The 21,444-nt window shown below is 41.1% G+C and overlaps 1 protein-coding gene and 1 pseudogene across 44 annotated transcripts in view; both read right to left on the reverse strand.

The window, feature by feature from the left end:
* The window catches only part of ERC1 (ELKS/RAB6-interacting/CAST family member 1), a 573,654-nt gene that overhangs the window by 250,678 nt on the left and 301,532 nt on the right, over positions 1 to 21,444 (reverse strand). The window lies entirely within an intron of this gene.
* Positions 9,384 to 15,450, reverse strand: LOC114486403 (40S ribosomal protein S18-like; annotated as a pseudogene).

Consider the following 21,444-nt stretch of genomic DNA (forward strand, 5'->3'; position numbering starts at 1 on the left):
CGCGTCCGGAGCCTGTGCTCTGCAACGGGAGAGGCCACGGCAGAGGAAGGCCCGCGTACCACAAAACAAACAAACAAATAAAAACAACAACAAAAAAAACCACAGTGAGAGGACTTCCCTGGTGGTGCAGTCGTTAAGAATCCGCCTGCCAATGCAGGGCACACGGGTTCAAGCCCTGGTCCGGGAAGATCCCACATGCCCCGGAGCAGCTAAGCCCGTGTGCCACAACTACGGACACTGCGCTCTGGAGCCCGCCAGCCACAACTACTGAAGCCCGTGTGCCTAGAGCCCGTGCTCTGCAACAAGAGAAGCCACGACAATGAGAAGCCCACGCACCGCAACGAAGAGTAGCCCCCACACGCCGCAACTAGAGAAAGCCCACGCACAGCTACGAAGACCCAACGCAGCCAAATATAAAAACAAATAAATAAATTTATATATAAAAAAACAAAACACAATGAGATATCACTATACAACTATCAAACTTGCTAAAATAAGAATAGAGACAACAGCAGATGCTGGTGAAGATGGAGAAAAACAGGATCATTTGTACAGTGCTGCTGAGAACATAATATGGCACTGCCAGTCTGGAAAACTGCTTGGCAATTTCCTAAAATATTAAACGTGCAACTACTGTATGATCCAGCAACCGTATACCTGGGCATTTATTCCAGAAAAATGAAAACTTGAGTTCACACAAAAATCTGTACACAAATGCTTATAGCAGGTTTATTCATGATGGCCAAAACTGGAAACAACCCAGGAAAATTAAACAAACTGTATTACATCCACACTATGCAGTATCACTCGGTAATAAAAAGGAAGGAACTGCTGTAGACACAACAATCTCGATGAATCTCCAGATAATTATGCAGAGTGAAATAAAATCTGAGAAGATTACATACGGTATGGCTCTATTTAGATAACATTCTTGAAATGACAGAATTATGGAAATGGAAAACAGAACAGCATCTGCCAAGAGATGAGGAGGGGGCAGGGATGAGAGGGAAGTAGGTGTGGTTATAAAAGGGAATCTCCGTGGTGTATCTTGATGACATCAGCGTCTGTGCAGAAAATCACACTGTGGTTTTGCAAGACGTTACCATTGGGGCAACTGCCTTAAGAGTACAGGGGATCTCTCTGTATTACTTCTTACAAATACATGTGACTCTACAATAATCTCAAAATAAACAGTTTAACGAAAACAACAAGACTATTTCATTCAGGTTAAAATGAAAAAATATCATGCTGTCCGTATTTGGCTACCCATATAAATCCTAAGTGCAATTCTAACAGATTCTCTTTATTAGAGCTGGGGAATCAAATGAAGCTCAAAAAGCCCGGCAGAACTCTAAGCTTATTGCAACACTGGCAATCATAAATTTAGGTACAAAAGAGGATGACTGATCGTGGCTTAGTAGTCCAGTGAAGAATTTTCCAAACAAAAATTTCTTGAAAAGCCTATGAGCAACAATCTAAAATATTCAAGTCAGTTCTACTTTATAGAAGTAAATTCAAGAGAAAAATATTAGTGACAACTACACTTCAGAGCTATTTTTTAGGTTTGTAAGCAACAGATCAAAGATTGGGTAGACTGCAAGCACACAGAAAGCCCGAGGACACATTCCGAGAAGGATGCTGAACTTAACCAGTTCTGGACTGTACATCCCTATGAAACAGGGAGAGATCTCTTGGACATGACATGAGCCGCGGCTGGCTCTGCCCCATCTCACTTCATGGATTTATGGCACTTCCCCAGTCAAATACCCATCCCAGACGCCATGTGTGGCTTACACGACTGTCTTTCCTACTACAGTACGGCATAAATAAATCACAGGGTTGGGTCAGTACAGCCAGCCTGGAAAGTGACTCAGGGAGTCAGCAGTACCGTCCCTAGGGCTATGTGCTTTATCACAGTAAACCTCGGAACAAAATACGACTTCCGGACTCAAGAAGCAGCCTTTAAATCAGGACGCCTGGGCAGCCCTGGAATCACTTAAAAAATACAATAGGTCTCAGTCCACCGCAGTTCCTCAGGGCTGGCCTGCACTGCCCCAGGCCAGTTGCTTTTAACACTATTCAAGATGAATCCTCTCTGAATGAATTATTATGGTGACAGAACTATCGAACAAACCTAAATGCATCCCATCCTCTGATTTCCTTTCCTTTGTCCTCCGTTTTTCCCTGACTTTATTTACCCATTCAAGAAAATAACATTCCCCAAGTCAAATTTCCCTCTTGAGCCTTGTCCCAGACTTTAAAACTCATAAACCAAGAAGGCCACCTTTCGGTGCTTAAAATAAAAAAGCAAGGGACCGTGAGCCTGGTTCCCCCTACATAAGGCAATAAGGAGCACAAGCTGGAGTAATGCTGGGGACAGACCTGCCAGGGTGTCGCTGGGCTTGGAGACCTGCACTGCCATCAGCACGGCCTGTGCAGGCAGTATAGATACTTCAAAGCAGGACTGGCAATAGGGCCAACCTCTCGTCCAGGAGAACGGGAAATATAACCAGCTGTAAAGGTTATGTGTTGGTTGAAAAGGGCTTTGGACATTAAGCTCTAAGTATAATCACCAAGCTATCTTTTATGTTCTCAACTGTTTGAATAAAATGCTTAACGCCACTAAGACAAACAAAAACCACATTCCTAGTTATCAAAAAGAACTACTTAAAAAAAAAAAAAAAAAAAGAACTACTTTTAAGCCAAGATGCCAAACAGTTTTTAGCTAGACAAAAAAACTACTAATCCGAATCAATCTCACTTTACAGATTTACTGAAGCCTCCAAGCCAAAGGCCAGTCACATACTAATATTAACTTATGCTTCCCCTTGTAGAAACCCTGTATCACGATCATAGAGCTGACTCCAATGCCCCGATCCTTTGGGGGTACACTGAGACAAATTTACTTTAATTCAGTAAAGACCTACTTGATTGTATATATTTGGGAACGACAGGTACAAAACAGTAAGAGACAGGCCGAGTGAAAACATGGAGTCTGGCTCATGAGCCCCGCCACACCGTCCCCCGTCACGGAGATGACTGGACTGTACACATGCCTCAGGTGTTCAAACCCTTAGCATGAAACTGGAGGCCCAGGGAAACCACAACGATTAAATCGCAAACGAATCAAGGCTCAAGGCTTTCCAGTGAAATCAAAAAGAAAGAAAAGAAATGACATTTTGATGGCAATGTGATTGCTCATATCTCAAGGGACAAGGTCTTCATAAGTCCTGAGAGGAAGTCTTGTCACGTTACATTGCGAGATATTATACATTTTTTTCCCTTAGGCTGATTCTTCACCATTGACCACACAGTCCAACAAGTTTCCCAAAAAGAACTCAGTAATGGAAGTTCTTTAATTAATGAATACTAAAACTTCTGGAAACAAGAGACACAGACATTTCCTTCTTAATGACCTCTGGCTGTGTCCTGCTAAAGAAGACATCCAAACCTGGAAGAGGCAGTGGCAGGTCATCTGCCCTGGTCATGGAGTGTTCCTCACTAGGAAGAGCCACACGCCTCTGCAGCCCGCCAGGCAGCGTAAAACACACTGCAAAATGAATCACACTCTAGAGAATCAACTAATTGGAGAGATACATGAGAAACTGGCATTTAAAAAAATAACGTTCACTTCTAGACAAGCCTTGAATTCTTAACCTGGAAGCAAAAAGGATGATTTTTGTGGCATATGTGAAAATTGATACCAATCACAAAATTCATTTAGGAGTTTGTAGGAAATAACGTCTTAAGGACCATCAAAATGTCAGTCGGTAGGTTTAAGTTGTATATAATTTCTCTACATAGCAATTACTACATTATCTCAACCTCCCTCTTCAAAGCAATTCATTTTTATTTGGGTGCATTTTAAACTGACTAGTAAGTTAAGCACACTTTGAAAAAGGAAAAAAGTTCCTGGCATTAAAATGTATCTTAGTATTTTGATGACATATTTCAAGAAGATACATTTGAAAACTGCAAACAGTAAGTCTTGACAAAGATGAATAACTGTCTGTCTCATTTCTATTACTATTTAAACACTGGGCTACAAAATACCATCGTCAATCGATCCTAGCCCCAAGTCTAACCACCCCCCCAAAACAAAAAAACCTCAAGATTAAATAAACACATGTCACGTCACAACACAGTTTCCCGGACACTACGGTAACTAGGTATAGTACAGTTAACCAATCCAGGACCCATGTGGACACCAAATCCAGAGATGCTCAAGTCCCGCACATAAAATGGGGCACCGCAGTAGCCCCCGCACCTCCCGGCTCCGCATCTCAGGATTCAACCAACGACACCTGAGCTGCTTCCACCCTTTGGCTACTGTGAACTGTGCTGCTGTGAACATATGTGTACAAGCACCTGTTTGAGTGTTTGTTTTCAATTCTTTGGGGCATATACCTAGGAGTGGAAATGCTGTGCCACTTCTATTTGTAAATACAGTTGTACAGGAGCACAGCCGCATTTATTTATTAACACGCTGGCTACGGTTGCTTTTACACCTCAATGGAGAGTGAGCAGTTGTGAAGGAGACCATGTGTCCTGCAAAGCCTCAAACGTATTCTCTCTGGACCTTTACAGAAAAAAGTTTGCTGACTCTCGTTATAGTCCATTACAGTAAGATGGAGAAGGGGTGGAGAAGCAGCTGATTTTGTCTTATAAAGTCAGGCCTCTGTGTGTGCGTGCGTGTGTGTGCGCGTGCGTGTGTGTGCGCGTGCGCGTGTGTGTGTGTGTGTGCGCGCTCTGAGGGGGGCAACGGGAAGGGGATCATTAGGTCCTAACATACGACCTTGGAAAAAATCATTCATATTCTGTTTTCACGTTGAGGTGAAGGTCGTCATGCTAACCCACTACATTAAAGCACTTGCTGTGTGCTTTTCAAAGGAGGCTTCAGAGTGAGACTGAGCTTTACATTTTATGATTACAGGTTAACTACAGTTCCTCATTTTCTCGACACTGTATTCTCCCTTAGCTTTTGAGAAGTCACACTAGACTGGTTTACTATCTAACGCATATCACTTCTTCCCCTCCCCCACATGGTCAGTTCCCTAGTGTTCCAGCTTAGGCCCCCCTTTCATTTTATACTCACTGCTCATTCCTTTTGTTTGAGCTCCAAACCTACAGATACCCAACTGTGCACTGGACGGTTCTAACAATGTCCTGTATCTCAGAGGACCACATCTACCTCCACCTGTGTCTCACTCCGACCGACACCTGTCGTCCTGAGCTCCGCCATCTCCTAACCCACCACGTCCAACCAATAACCGACACGTTACGCCTCTTCTGTCTTTTGAATTCAATTTCTCAAAAATCTCTTAAACCTCATAAGCACTGCTTTACGTCGGGATGTCAACAACTCTAGATTACTACAGCGTCTCCATGACTTAAATTTTGTCCTCTACACCTCATTCTCCACAGCAGAGTCACATAACTGAAACGCAAATATGAACACCACTTACATGTTCAAAACATTCAGTGCCTGTTCACTGCTCCCAGGATGGAGCAGCCAGCCTCCAAAATGACCCCCGAATGATTCCGCAGCCAGGCATCCACACCCTTCTGCAGCCTTTTCTGCGTGACGCCGGTGCTGATCTGGGGCCAACAGAAGATGGCAGAGGTGATGCTTATCTCTTCCACGATGAGGTTATAAAAGAGACCGTGTGCCCTCTCACTCCTGGACCACTCGCTCTGTGCGCTGCCCCACAGAGAGGCAGCGAGGTCTCCTGCCAACAGCTGGTGAGGGAGTGAGCGCTCTTCTCAAAAACCATGTGGAGCAGCCACAGTGAAGCTTCAGAGGACTTCGGCCCAACATGGCCCCTCAGCTGCACCTTCATGAGAGGTTTGGGCCAGAAGCACACAACTAAGTGCTTCCTGAATGCCTGACCATTAGGAACTGAGATAATAATTGTTTTAAGCCACTAAGTTTGGGATAATTTGTTGACCAATACACAGGATAAAGGCCAAATTCCTTGGAATGGTACAGAAGGCCCTTGGCGAGCTTTGATAACTCCTCTCTTGCTCCCATCATGCACTATAATTTATGCTCCAATATTACTGAAGTACTTGTAACTCTCCATGTCTTGTCAACGGCTTCCCAGCTTTCACAATCCTTCTCTGATACCACAACCACCTAGAAGCTGTCCCTGATCATCCACTCCCATCTCCCTTTACGTCTCATCTAACTGGAGCACTGCCAGAACTCTGTGCTTCCTTCGCACACAGCACATCCAGGGCCAGTGCACAGCACAGCTGGCAATGTGACCAGTATGTGAACGGCACAGTGTGTCCACACACACAGTAGCTTTATGTATATGCTCCCATTTTTGAACTTGATCATGCTTTAGTATATTTGCTTATATATCTTTCCTTAGCACCTAAAATAGGTATTCAATAAGCCCTTGTTGAATGAACAGACTTGTGTTAAATTTTCAGTATAATCGTATTACACGAACACTTAAAAGAACACTTTAAAGAACAAGAATTGTGCAGAACTAGCAATTAAAATTTTCCTCTCCTATTTTAAATTCTAACTCGCGACACAAACTTTTCATCCACAGAAAAGGAACAGACTGTAGAGATGTAGTGAAGGTATCCTAGGCAAAATCCATACCCAAAACAGAAAAATTTTTTGTTGTTAATAGAACAAAACATGTAAATTTTAGGTCCCTTTTCACATCATGAAACACATGGGAAGTGATAATATTTGTACAGAAAACTGATGTGAAAGGCTGAGGCTGCTCTTGGCCCAGTGCTGATGCCTGTCTGTGACACTGCAGGGGAATGCAGCTTCCTGGGTCACATACACAGTATTCTCTCAGATCGCCTTTAAAATTAAATACGGCAAATTTGCCTAAAGGTGGCAGACTTCAGAATGCAACTCCCCACCCAGTACTTAGGAAAAATAATCAAAACACTGCAAAAGCCGCAGGAACCAAACAAGACAAAGGTCACAATCTTAACTTTAGCTACGGGTGGGTAAGGAAATGAAACAAAACCTCTGGTGGGGATGCACAAGTCCTTGACTGTATTCTAAGTCCAGAAGCAATCCAAGGTCAGAAGTGAGGGGAAAAAATCGTGAGCATTCCCAGTAATAACCTCAAATTTGGAGGAAAAAAGACTGAAAGGGTAAACTGACAGTTCAAGAAATGAAGGTGAGGAGGAACACTTATCTCTAGAAGTCTCAGTACAGGCAAGAGAAGCTACCAGGATAGGCCGTTTTCTAGGAAACACTAAAGAATTTAGCGAAGGATCTGAACCCTACTCGCTTCTACCAAGATGAACATAGGACATTTATCAAAATTTCAGAAGGAAAAAGCAGAGACCAGGTCTTCCGACAAAGACTGTGCATGGCCCTAGCTGAGGCACTGTCCCTTCTCCCCACACCCTCAGACCAAAAGCAGACTGAAGTCAACTCCCAGCCCCTCACACTACTCTCAGAGGAGGAAGCTACGAGGTTTCAGATAAGGTGAGGGTAGGAAAGATATTAGGCAACAGCTGCCCACTCTACATTAGAAGACACAGATCCAGGAATTTCATAACCAACTAAATCTTCAAGTATAATGGCAAAATAAATATTATCCAGCATGCAAAAACAAAAAAATGAAAAGAATTCAATATCCATAAGTCTTTGCTTAAAAAACGAATTAAAGATAAAATTCAATAAACAAAACAAAACAAAAAAATCATAGAATTCAGGAAAAGTACAGAGGAGATTCAGAAAAGGGCAGGTGACAAGGCACAGAGTTTAGATGTGGAACCTACACTGAGTTAACTTGGAAATTATAGTTATAAAATCAAATGTAAATATTGCAAACCTTGGCGAAGCTGAAATTATCAATAAAGCATATCTTTAAATACTGGTGAGAAGTGAAAACTTCATTGTTTAGAGCATGATTCAATGCTGCTGAAAAACATGACCTAATCTTTTAGTCTTTTCCTCTCCTTGGAAAGATGTCTTAGGAATTCTTCTGCTGAGCAGTAAAGAAACACTCAGTTGAAACTCCATTTGCTCATTCTGTTACAATCAAGTAAAATGAAATTCAATCTTTATTCAAAATGGCATGTTTCTACGATCCCATTAATTTCCCCCCTATTTTTCCTTCTGTATATGTGCTTTAGAAATATGACAGGAATCAATACTTACTTACTACAAATGCTTACTTTCCAAACAGTCGGTTTTGGGGCTATTTTTTTCTTTCTTATTTCTACTTTTGCTATTGCTTAAATTAAAAAAAATAAGTAAATACATAATTAAAAACCCGACTTGAGGCACAGTGTGACACAAGAAAACGCATGTGTTTGGACTTCAGCTCTGCCTTATACTTGCTGTGTGATTTGAGACAAGTAATTTCTTGAATCTCATTTTCCTATCCATAAAATGGTAACACAAATGCCTAAATTTCCCAGAGTAGCTGTTAAGATTTTGACAGTTTAAAATACGACACCTCTATTATAGCTGTGACTCTGGCACGAGGAAGGCACTTAACAAATTTTAGTTTTCCTAGAGAGCTCAGGTTGCAACAACAGAAGCAGAAAGAAGAAATCCACTTATATTCTTGGTCTTATACTTCTCTCCAATTATATCTTTTAACCTTTAGTCAATAGTCAAATGGATATGAGTTGTTCTTTTTAAAATGTATTTGTTATTTTTATTTATTTATTTTTGGCTGTGTTTGGTCTTCGTTGCGGTGCGCGGGCTTCTCATTGCGGTGGCTTCTCCCGCTGTGGAGCACAGGCTCTAGGCGTGTTGGCTTCAGTAGTTGTGGCACGTGGGCTCAGTAGGTGTGGCTCACGGGCTCTAGAGTACAGGCTCAGTAGTTGTGGTGCACGGGCTTAGCTGTTCCGTGGCATGTGGGATCTTCCCAGACCAGGGATCGAACCCGTGTCCCCTGCATTGGCAGGCGGATTCTCAACCACTGCGCCACCAGGGAAGCCCTGAATATGAGTTTTATATCCCAAGATTAGTGTGCCTAAGGGCTGTTAGTTTTGTTACAACATGATGATGAAAATGTACCAGAAGGAGTTTTCAATATAAACTTCCATGTGGTTCCCGAGTCTTTCCTTTCGTCCTCTTGAGAAATCAGTCTCTTCTGGACTCAATGCAAAGAGAATATCACATTTAAAGGGCATTAAAAATATCTTTTCCTCCACTGAGATTTTGACAGAATCTACTGAATTCCGAGAGCAAAGGTCATGATTAGCAAAGAAAAACAAGCACCACAAAACCGATCAAGTTATCTTAAAAAAAAAAAAAAAAAAAAGCTCCTCCCCAAAAGGGACAATCCCCCTCCTCTTCAGGCCCATAAAACGATTTTAACATAGTTAGATGTTTTATTTACAGAGAAAGATGAAAATGTTTTAACACATGAAGTCCGCAATTTAAAAGAGAAGCCTCTCACCACAGCTCATTTCAGCACGTAACTCGGAAGCGCTAGGACGGGGAGGCCCAGCACTAAACGGGAACCAGTGCTGTGCGGGAGGAAAGGAAAGCAGCTGAGACCCAAGACAGAAGGGAGAGAGCCAAGAAGATTCATGACACACATGGTCAGAGGGGTAGAAAGGGTAGTTAAGTGATTGAGGGATGAGTTAGTAACAGCTACATAACTTCCTTTAAAAATGGCTCCATATCAATACCAACATAACTAAACTCCAAAGTGACAACACAATCTTCTTCAAGGAAGAATAGACACATAGTTTTTATAGTAGATATAGTTTTCCTGATGTAGCTTACAGAAACCTTTTAAATTAAAAGTAGCATGGGGACTTCCCTGGTGGCGCAGTGGTTAAGAATCTGCCTGCCAATGCAGGGGACACGGGTTCGAGCCCTGGTCTGGGAAGATCCCACGTGCAGTGGAGCAACTAAGCCCGTGTGCCACAACTACTGAGCCTGTGCTCTAGAGCCCACGAGCCAGAACTACTGAGCCCGCACGCCGAGAGCCCGCGCTCCACAACAAGAGAAGCCACTGCAACGAGAAGCCCGCGCGCTGCAGCGAAGAGTAGCCCCCGCTCGCCGCAACCAGAGAAAGCCCGCGTGCAGCAATGAAGACCCAACACAGCCATAAATAAATAAGTTAGTAAGTAAGGAAGTAGGTAGGTAAATAATAAAAAAATAAAAGTAGCATGATGACTGAATGGAATGTTTTCATGCCAAAATAATGAGAAGCAGAGTTCCCAAACTAAATTACAAAGATTAATACCAAAACTGCTATCATCTGAATGTGCCATGAAATATTTTCAAATCAATGATATAGGTTAACTAGTTGCAACAAATGGTACGCTCCTTGGCGTGACGGAGTCCATAATGGAAAACAACGGTCCTCTGCTTCGGAAGCTTGTCTGCACAGGGCTCTGCTGGTCCCATGGTGCCGACACAAGAAACCCCAGAAGAGCTGCAACGTCTGCTTTAAGCCCAGGAACTCGCATACCTGTCTGTACAAACAGGGACGTTTCTGAATAAACACTTCACAGCTGCCGAGTGCCAGGACTGGTCAGTTCAGGGGCCGTCAGGAGTTGTGGACAGCATGAGTGACAGGCAAAAAGGTCACCTAGGTACTTATGGCATTCATCTTCGAGTGTGCTTAGTTCTTAAATTCAGAGAGTAGTCCTGCCTGGACTCATCCGGTGGGTTCCTTTGCTGGTCTTCTGCTCCGGTCTCTCCCCATTCCAATTCACCCTTAATAGAACCAGCACTATGTTCCTGAAATATGGATCGGATTGTGTCACTTCCCTGTTCCCTATGTCTGCAGAATAAAAATTTTAATTAGTGGCACAGCATACAAGGCCCTTCCAGCATCTTCCTTCAGCATTTGCCTCAAATATTCTTTGCTCCAGCAATACTAAATTTCTGATGGTTCCTCAAATACACCTTAATATTTCATACCTTTATGACTTTTCATTTTCTACTTTATTTGGTCTATTAATACTTTCAAAGCTCTCTTCTCTTATTCCTCCTAAGAGACAGCTAGGGGGTCCGTGACGCCGGCCTTACCCATCCCAGGTAGACTTGGGTCCCTCCCTCGCTTCAAGCTCCCGCTGAACCCAGCTCATATGTCTTTTATGTCTATCAACACAATATATTATGATTTCCTGCCTTCCATGCCTTTCATACATGAATTCCCAAGACAGACCAGTAACTGGCACAAACTGTTTCTCTCTCTATGAAATACAAGAAGAAATTCTGATAAATATTTTCCCAAAGTTCAAACAAAGATTTGAATATCCACTCGGTGATTCAGAAACAAACCTGTCCACAGAATTACCTTAAGTATGCCAGGCTGATCTTGGAGCCTCAAATTAATCCTGACACATGTTACAACATGGATGAAACCTGAGTTCATCATGCTATGTGATAAAAGACAGTCAAAAAAAGACATACTGTATGATTGCCCTTAGAAGACTTATCTAGATTAGTCAAATTCATAGAAACAGAAAGTAGAACGGTGGTGACCAGGGGCTGGGGCAAGGGGGAAAGGACGAGCTCTTTAACGCAAGATGCAGCGTTCTGGAGATCGGTTTTACAACAATGTGAATATACATAACACTATGGAACTGCATTTAAAAATGATTAAGACGGTAAATTTTATGTTATGTGCTTTCTTTAACTGTATAAACTGTTTACTAACAGACAATGCCCACACAGTTCCCTCCTCTTGGGCACACCTGCAGCGCGGCCATGGCGCCCACGGTCCTGGTGGGCCGGCCTGGACACCAAGTCCCCAGAAGAGGTACAGCCTCTGGGGGTCCGAGTCTTCTCCGGTTGCTCCAGGTCTTCCCGGAGCTTGTTGTCCAGACCCTTGGCCAGGACCTGGCTGTGTTTTCCATCCTCCAGGTCCTCTGTCTGTCCAAGAACCAGTCTGGGGTCCTGTACTGGCGTGGATTCTGCATGATGGCGACCACACGTTGCACCCCACCCTCAGTGGGCTGTCCCGGTCAGGTCCACGTCTGCTTTCCTCAACACCACGAGGGCGGATCTTTGCCCCACACCCTTAATTGCAGCGACGGCAAAGGCAATCTTCCATCGCCCACCGATGTGGGTGCTGCGTGCTTGCGAATGTGGTGGACCTTCTCAGGGATCGCCAGGGAAATGGCGGCGGCCTCAGCGGTGGCGTGCAAGCCTCCAGTGAGAGAGCTATGTTTTTTTAATGTCAATAAAAAATTTGAATTAGGGACTACCCTGGTGGTCCGGTGGTTAAGAATCCACCTTCCACTGCAGGGGACGTGGGTTTGATCCCTGGTCGGGGAACAAAGATCCCACGTGCCGCGGGGCAACTAAGCCCGCGTGCTGCAGCTACAGAGTTCACAGGCTCTGGAGCCCATGCGCCACAACTACTGAGCCCACGCACTCTGGAGCCTGTGCACCACAACTAGAGAAGCCCGCACACCACAACAAAAAATCCTGCATGCCGCAACAAAGATCCCGCGTGCCACAACTAAGACCCGATGCAGCCAAATAAATAAATCAATTAATTTTTAAAATTTGAATTAAAGAAAGGCAACTGCAAGTTAAAAAATATAACTACAATGCCTAGGAAAGCCTATTCTAGAGCAATGCCTAAACACATGGTAGACACACAACAGTTTTCACGACTGAATATGTTAAGTAACTAAATTTCTCTAGTAGATGATATGCATTTCTGGGATATAGTTTATATCTCTGGGAATCCTCATGTAATCTCCCAGTTCTGTCACGTATTTCCTATAGTACAGAATGAATGGAATTTCATGGGAAAATAGAAATGTTAATATCCAATGTTTTAAAAATCAGTATTTATTTGTTTCTCTGGAAGAACAGCAAAAACAGAGGTGGAATGAAGTGGCAATATACCACTGAGAGTTAAAATAACAGGAAGTGGAAAACACTTTAACAAAAGGAGACCAGAAAAATAGCTTGTGGTATATATATCATTCAGTGGAATATTATGATATTTAAAATAATGATATACATCATTAACTGATTTAGAAAGATTTTCATATTTATTGCTAGGTGGTAAAAATCTTTATATGGAGATACAAAAAAGAATGAAGAATAGTCATACAACAAATAATTAGTTAGCTCTAGGGTAGGATTACAAGTGATTTTAATTTCCCTCTCTAAATGTTTATGAAATATCTGGATTTAAACATACTAGCATGTACTCTTTTATAACAAGAAAAAAATAAAACCGTTCCACTCTGATTCAAGTCCAGTGTTTCCTTGTTGATTTTCTGTCTAGAAGACTCATCCACTGTTTAAAGTGGGGGTGCTGAAGTACCTGCTTTTACTGTATTCTCTACTGCTGCCTTCAGATCTGTTTGTATTTGCTTAACATTTTCAGGTGTTCCAATGTTGGGAACATATAAAATTACGACTATTCTGTCTTCTTGATGAATTGACCCCTTAATCATTACATAATGATCTTTTTGTCTCTAGTTACTGTTTTTGGCTTAAAGTCCGTTTTGTCTTGTGTAGCTACACCTGCTCTCGTTTTGTTTCTTTCAGGGAATATCTTTCTCCATTCTTTCACTTTGAGCCTATGTGTTTCTTTAAAGCCAAAGTGAGTCTCTTGTAGGCAGCATATGGTTGGGTCTTGTTATTTTATCCATACAGCTAATCTATGTGTTTTGATTAGAGAATTCAACCCGTTTACATTTAGAGCAATTATTGTAGGTAAGCACTTCATAATATGCCATCTTATTCATGGTTTTCTGGCTGTTTTCTAGTTCCCTTGTTTCTTTCTTCCTCTCTTACTGCCTTCCTTTGTGAAATGGTGATTTTCCACACTGCTATGCTTTGATTCCCTTCTCTTTATCTTTTGTTGAATCTACTGTAGGTTTCTGCTTTGCAGTTACCACGAGGCTGAAATAAAACATTTTATAGCTCTAACAGTCTATTTCAAGGTAGTAACAACTTAGATCATACCTAAAAACTCTACCCCTTTACCCACTCCCTTTTACGGTTTTTGATGTCACATTTTATCTCTTTTAATACTGTGTATTAATTAACAAATTACAGCAGTTACAGTTATTTTTAACACTCTTATCCTTTAACTCCAGAATTTTAAAACTTTTGTTTTATACCAGAGTTAAAACGCCACCATATTACAGTATTAGAATGTTCTGAACTTGATTAATATACTTCCCTTTACAAGTGTGTTGTATATTTTCATGTCTTCAAGTCACTAATTAGCGACCTTTCACTTTAGCTTGAAAAACTCCTTTCAGCATTTCTGATAAGGCAGGTCCAGGCGGTGATGATGAGCTCCCTCAGCTTTTGTTTGTCTGGGAAACTCTTTATCTCTCCTTCAGTTTCTCAAGGACAGCTTTGCCAGGTAAAGTATTCTTGGTTGGCAGTTTTTTTCTTTCAGCGGCTTGAATGTATCATCCCACTCTCCCCTGGGGGTAAGGTTTCTGCTGATAAAGCAACTGACAGCCTTATAGGCATTCCCTTGTAAGTTATTTAAGCTTTTTTCCCTCCTGCTTTTAAGATTCTCTGCTTATCTTTGGTTTTTGACAACTTTATTACAAAGTTTCTTGGAGACATTTCTTTTTTCTTTATCAGTTTTATGGAAACAGAATCAACATAGAACACTGTGTAAGTTTCAGGTACATGACACAATGACATATAGAGAAATGATTACCACAATAAGTCTAGTTAACATCCATCACCTCACATAGTAGCAAACATTTTTTTCCCTCGTGATGAGAACTTTTAGGGTTTACTCTCTTGGCAGCTTTCAACTATACCACAGATCAGTGTTAACTGCAGACTCCGTGTTGTACATTACACCCGTGGTGCTTATTACTCTTATAACATGAAGTTTGTACATCTTGACCACCCTCACCCAATTCCCCCACTGCCCACCTCCAGTAACCACATATCTAACCTCTTTTGATTTTTTTTTTTTTGCAGATTCCACACGTTAAGATCTTTCAATATTTGTCTTTCTTTGACTTACTTTACTTAGCATAATGTCCTCTAAGTCTATCCCATGTATTGCAAATGACAAGATTTCCTTCCTTTTTCATGGCTGAATAATATTCTTGTGTGAGACATTTTCTTTAACCATTCATCTGTTGATGGACACTTAGGTTGTTTCCATGTCTTGGTTATTGTAAATAATGCTGCAATGAACATGGGGATGCAGCAGATATCTTTTCGAGGTAGTGATTTTATTTTCTTACAATATATACCCAGAAGTGGGGTTGCTGGATCATATGATAGTTCTATTTTTAATTTTTTGAGCAATCTCTGTCTTCCATGGTGGTTGTACCAATTTACATTCCCACCAACAGTGCACAAGGGTTCCCTTTTCTCCACATCCTCACCAACACTTGTTATTTCTTGTTTTTTTTTTTTTTTATGATAGTCATTCTAACAGGTGGGAGGTGATATCTCATTGCGGTTTTCATTTGCATTTCCCTGATGATTAGTCATGCTGAACACCTTCCCACGTACCTGTTGGCCATGTGAGTATCTTCTCTGGAAAAATGACTATTCAGGTACTTTGTCCATTTTTAATTGGATTATTTAGTGTTTTTTGCTATTGAGTTGTATGAGTTCATATATATTGGTATCAACCCCTTATCAGACATGACTTGCAAATATTTTCTCCCGTTTGGTAGATTGCCTTTTCATTTTCTTGATGGGTACCTTTGCTGTGCAGAAGTTTTTCAGTTTGATGTAGGCCCACATGTTGGTTTTTGCTTTTGTTGCCTTTACTTTTGGTATCAAATCCAAAAACTTATTGCCAAGACAAATATCCAGAGCTTAACCCCTACGTTTTCTTCTAGGAGCTTTATGGTTTCAGGTTTTATGTTCAAGCCTTTAATCTATTTTGAGTTGATTTTTGAGTTTTTGTGTATGGTGTAAGACAGGGGTCCAGTTTCATTCTTTTGCATGTAATGGTCCAGTTTTCCCAACATCATTTATTGAGAGACTTTCCTTTTCCCACTGAGTATTCTTGGCTCTTTTTGTCATAAACTAATTGACCATATATGTATGGGTTTCTTTCAGGGCTTTCAATTCTGTTCCATTGGTCTATGTGTCTGTTTTTATGCCAGCACCATAGTCTTTTGATCGCTACAGCTTTATATATAGTTTGAAATCAGGAAGAGTGATGCCTCCAGCTTTGTTCTTCTTTCTCAGGATGGCTTTGGCTACTTGAGGTCTTTTGTGGTTCCGTACAAATTTTACAATTGTTTTTTCTACTTCCGTAAGAAATGCCATTGGACTCTCAGGAGAGATAAGGTGTCTATAGATAGCTTTGGATAGTACAGACATTTAAGATAATGTCCATATGTTAATTAATATTGAATATTAATTCTTCTAATCCATAAACACAAGATATCTTTCCATTTATTCGTGTCTTCTTCAATTTCTTTCATCAAAGTCTTAGAGTTTTCCATATATAGATCTTTTACCTCCTCAGTTAAATTTATTTTTAGTATTTTATTGTTTTGATATTATTATAAATAGGATCATTTTCTTTATTGCTTTTTCAGATAATTTGTTGTCAGTGTATAGAAATCCAACTGATTTCTGTATGTTGATTCTGCCCTGCAACTTTACTGACTTTGTTAATTAGATCTAAGGTTTTTTTGTCATATCTTTAGGATTTTCTATATATAAAATCATGTTATGTACAAATAGAGACAATTTTACTTCTTCCTTTTCACCTCTGATGCCTTTTATTTCTCTTCCTTGTTTAGTTGTGCTGGCAAGGAATATCAGTACTATGCTGGATAGGAAGGAGAGGATTTCTTTAAGTTGTTTTGTTTTGTGACTTATGAGGTTCATGTACTTCAACATCCAAATCTCTCCCCAGATTTGGCAAGTTCTCAGTTATTATTTCTTTAACTAAGCTTTCTGCCCCCTTCTCACTCTCTTCTCCTTCTGGAACCCCAATAATTCACAAATTGGTCCTCCTGATGGTATCCCACAGATCATGTGGGTGTTCCTCACTCTTGTGTTATTGTTGTTCTCCTCTGACAGGGTAATTTCAAAGTTCACGTCTTCATTCTCACTGATTCTTTACTCTGCTTGACCAAGCCTGCTGTTGACGCAGCAGACTGTTCATTACACTCAATGAAATGAATGAAATTCACTGATCCTCAAATGGATCAATCTGGCCTCTCTTAGCCTGTCTAAGTCTGCATCTCAACCTTTCTCCCTTCATGATGCAAGAGACACAATAACTTCCAGGAGGCCAAGAGCCCACACACAAGGAATCCTTCAGTTAGAGAAGGGGAGAGAGAGGAATTTCTTTTTGGTTCTTTTTCATGATTTCTTATCTCATTAAACTTCTCATTTTGTCCCTGTATTATTTTCCTGATTTCACCAAATTGTCTTTCTGTTTTCTTGCAGTTCACTGAGTTTCCTCGAAACAGATATTTTGAATTCTTTACTGAGTAAATCATGGATCTCCACATCTTTAGGCTCAGTACGGAAGGTTACTGTGATCCTTCATGCTTCCTTGATTTTCGATGTTCCTTTGAGTTTTGATTGCTGCCTTCACGTTTGAAGGTGCAGCCACCACCAGGCTTTACTAACTGCCTGCTTCAGTGCATCCAAACTCACTTTTTTTACTCCAGTGGGGTGCTAGATCCTCTGTAAACCTGGACTTCCACAAAGGCTCTCTTCTCTCTGTGGGTGACTGTTTAAGTCAGTGTTCTCCAGGGGCTCCCAGACCTCAGTCAAGAGGACCTGGAGCTGGTTCACGAGTCACTTCAGGATCTACAGCGGGGAATGAGGTCTGTCTGCCTATCGCATACACAATGCATGGGTGGGCGATATTCCTTCCAGATCTCTTTGTGTATGATGACAGATCCTACAGCTCCCATAAAGACACTTTTATTCCTAGATGGATGCTGAATATTTGGGGGGCGGGGTGTAGGTGGGAGGATACATCTTACGCCTCCACAATGCTGATGTCGCTTGTCTTTCCACTTTGAAAAATAAAAATTTACTGCTCCCCCACAAAGAACTGTTGACAAGATTAGAGAGATACCAGAAATTGCTTCACGCAGTCTATATATGGTTTACACAAGTGTTTCATCCGCATGGCATTTTGTTTTTAGGTGAACATGAATGCTTTGACACTGTCCCACTTTAATCATTTATATTATTTTCCATTTCAATAATTTACATTATCTGCTTAGCCCTTGAATACATCTGAATTTGCTACTACAGGCTTTTAAGATTGAAAAATTGGACCAAGCAGCCATGGCAGACTCTTCTCACTTACGTAAATTGAACAGTGCACTCCTCACATTCAGGTGGCTGCTCTAAAGCTTAGAGTTATCTCAATTTCAAAAGCACGACAGATTGGTGGGAAGGACTGCTTCCAGCACAGCATATACCGCTAAGCCTGCAAGTCCCTCCGGTTCCAGCCGTCCTGGCTACGCTGAATAAACGTCTGAGCACTTGAGTGTAAACTAGAAATCTTGCAACCTAAGTAAGGGTCACCACTGTGGCCAGCGCTGAAATCTGGGCCACCCAGGGCACATCACCAGAGCAGAATAAAAATATCCATAGAACTATGCAGATCAATTATTCAAGCCAAAACGAAATAAGCAATCCTTGATTCCTCCATTTCCTTCATCCCCAATATCCAAACCATCAGAATGCCAAAGGCTCAACTTACAAAATACATTATAGATTTATAAACTTTGAAAACATAAATTACACCATGCCACCACCCTGGTCAAAATTCTCTGACGGTTTCCCACTCTATTTAGAATAAAATTCAAACTCCTTTAAGACCTTAAATGACCTGGGTCTTGCCTACATCTTTGGGCACATTTCCTATGAATTCCCTCATTTATTATACTCAATGGTTTTGTTTCTGTTTTTCTAACAGACCAAGTTCACTCCTGCATCATGGCCTCTGTATCTGCACTAATTTATGCCTGGAATGCTCTTACCCCAGACAGTCACATGGCTAACTTCTTTACAACATTAAGGAGATAAAGTTCAAGGAAGACCTAAAAGAAGCATTCTTAGACCCCCTAATCTAAAATTTTCCCCAACCCCAACATACTATAAAATCCCTCCAGCAGTCAATTTCTATGAAAGATCTCTTATATTTTCTTCCCGTTACTTAATCCTTGTCTGAAACTATCTTATTTGATTACTTATTTTATGTCTAAAATACAGTAAAATGTATCCTCCACCTCCATAAAGTCAGGGTTCTTATCTGTCTTGATCACTTGTGTATCTCTTGATATTAGAGTACTTTCTAGCACATAATGCTACTTAATCAATGTCTGGTGAAAGAATGAATTAACTGATCTTCAATAACTATACCATTTGTCAGTAGAGATATGAACTTCCCATTGTCCCTTTCAGCTTGGTGTCTGAAAGCTCTTCCAATCCAATGGAGACTCCGTTAAAATGATACGGAAGAAAGATAAACAGGAAATAACTTCTGTTATGGGTTTGTTTCCTATTTGTATTTCTTTAGTGTCAATATCAGATGGGAGCGTTCAAAGAATTGCTAAAAGAGATAAAAAGAAGCAAGTGCACTGCCAGATGAACAGGAGTGGAGGAGTATCCTGCAGTCCAGGGAAATGCAGTAGGAGGCTAACCGCGAGATAGGAGCAAGCCCTCCCTGAAACACGCCAAAGAAATTCAGGACTCAAACAAGCCTGTGGGCGGGACAGAAAGGAGGAGCCCAAAATAAGGGAATTCATTCAAACTCTAACTACTAACTCACTGCAGCAGCTGTCCGTCCTCACTTTCCTATCTTCTTATACAGGACATGAGGCTTATTATTTTCCCCAGCTATAACAAGCAAGCAAGCAAAGAAATATGACTGGGTCCTCTATGATACTAAATAAACGACTTAGGGAGATGTAAAGCTCTTATGTCAGAATTGATGCCCCCGAGTAAATTCTTCACTCTAGACTGGGGGGGACCCTCCAACCTGGCTCTATGCCCATCCATCCTAAGGAGATGTCTGACAGTTTAAAAGTTCTGTTTATGTAAATAAAACTACTTGCCAGCTGCCTCATTCAGAGGAGAGGCCTAGCAGGAAAGGAAACCGATAAACACCACTAAAGGAATCTCAATGCAGCCACCTATGCGATCAACTCAGCTCTTAAATACGAATATGGACCATTAAGGGCCGTCAGACGTATGTGGAAAACCTCCAAAATGAAAGAGAAAATAAATAATAACTGAGGTAGAAGGACATACAACTCAGGAAACAGATGAAAGTTCTTAAAAAGGTCTAATTACTTTTCTCAGAGAAATTCAAGAAGATATTAAAGCCACAAAACAAAATCTAGGAGGTCATGAAAAAAGAACATTCAGATTATAGGACAGTTAAAACACTCATTACCAAAATTAAAAAAATTCAAAAGGACTGAGAGAAAGTCAAGAAAATACCCCCAAAACTGAAGAAATAAAACCCAAAGAGTTAAAAATATAAGAGAAATTGAGGATTAATCTAGGAAGGCCCCAAATCCAACTACTAGAGGTTTTAAAAGGCGAGACCAGTTAAAAATGAAGGAAAGGCCATTATCAAAAAATCTACAAACGATAAATGCTGGAGAGGGTGTGGAGAAAAGGGAACCCTCCTGCACTGTTGGTGGGAATGTAAACTGATACAGCCGCTATGGAGAACAGTATGGAGGTTCCTTAAAAAACTACAAATAGAACTACCATAAAACCCAGCAATCCCACTACTGGGCATATACCCTGAGAAAACCATCATTCAAAAAGAGTCATGTACCACAATGTTCATTGCAGCACTATTTACAATAGCCAGGACATGGAAACAATCTAAGTGTCCATCGACAGATGAATGGATAAAGAAGATGCGGCACATTATATACAATGGAATATTATTCAGCCATAAAAAGAAATGAAATTGAATTATTTGTAGTGAGGTGGATGGACCTAGAGTCTGTCATACAGAGTGAAGTCAGTCAGAAAGAGAAAAACAAATACCGTACGCTAACACACATATATAGGATCAAAACATAAAATGGTTCTCATGACCCTAGGGGCAGGACAGGAATAAAGACGCAGATGTAGAGAATGGACTTGAGGACACGGGGAGGGGGAAGGGTAAGCTGGGACGAAGTGAGAGAGTGGCATGGACATATACACACTACCAAATGTAAAATAGATAGCTAGTGGGAAGCAGCCGCATAGTACACGGAGATCAGCTCGGTGCTTTTTGACCACCTAGAGGGGTGGGGTAGGGAAGGTGGGAGGGAGGGAGAGGTAAGAAGAGGGGATATGGGGATATACGTATGCATATGACTGATTCACTTTGTTGTGCAGCGCAAACTAGCACAACATTGTGAAGCAATTATACTCCAATAAGATGTTAAAAAAACATTTAAAAAATTTTTAAAAAGTAAAAGAATTGACACTATATAAATAAAAAAAAACTTCCCTAAGTTCATATTCTGCCTAAGACCAAGAAAGGAAAGAGAAGGAGCCTCTCTATG

Source organism: Physeter macrocephalus, chromosome 6 (assembly GCF_002837175.3).
Source record: "Physeter macrocephalus isolate SW-GA chromosome 6, ASM283717v5, whole genome shotgun sequence".
Lineage (NCBI taxonomy): Eukaryota > Metazoa > Chordata > Mammalia > Artiodactyla > Physeteridae > Physeter > Physeter macrocephalus.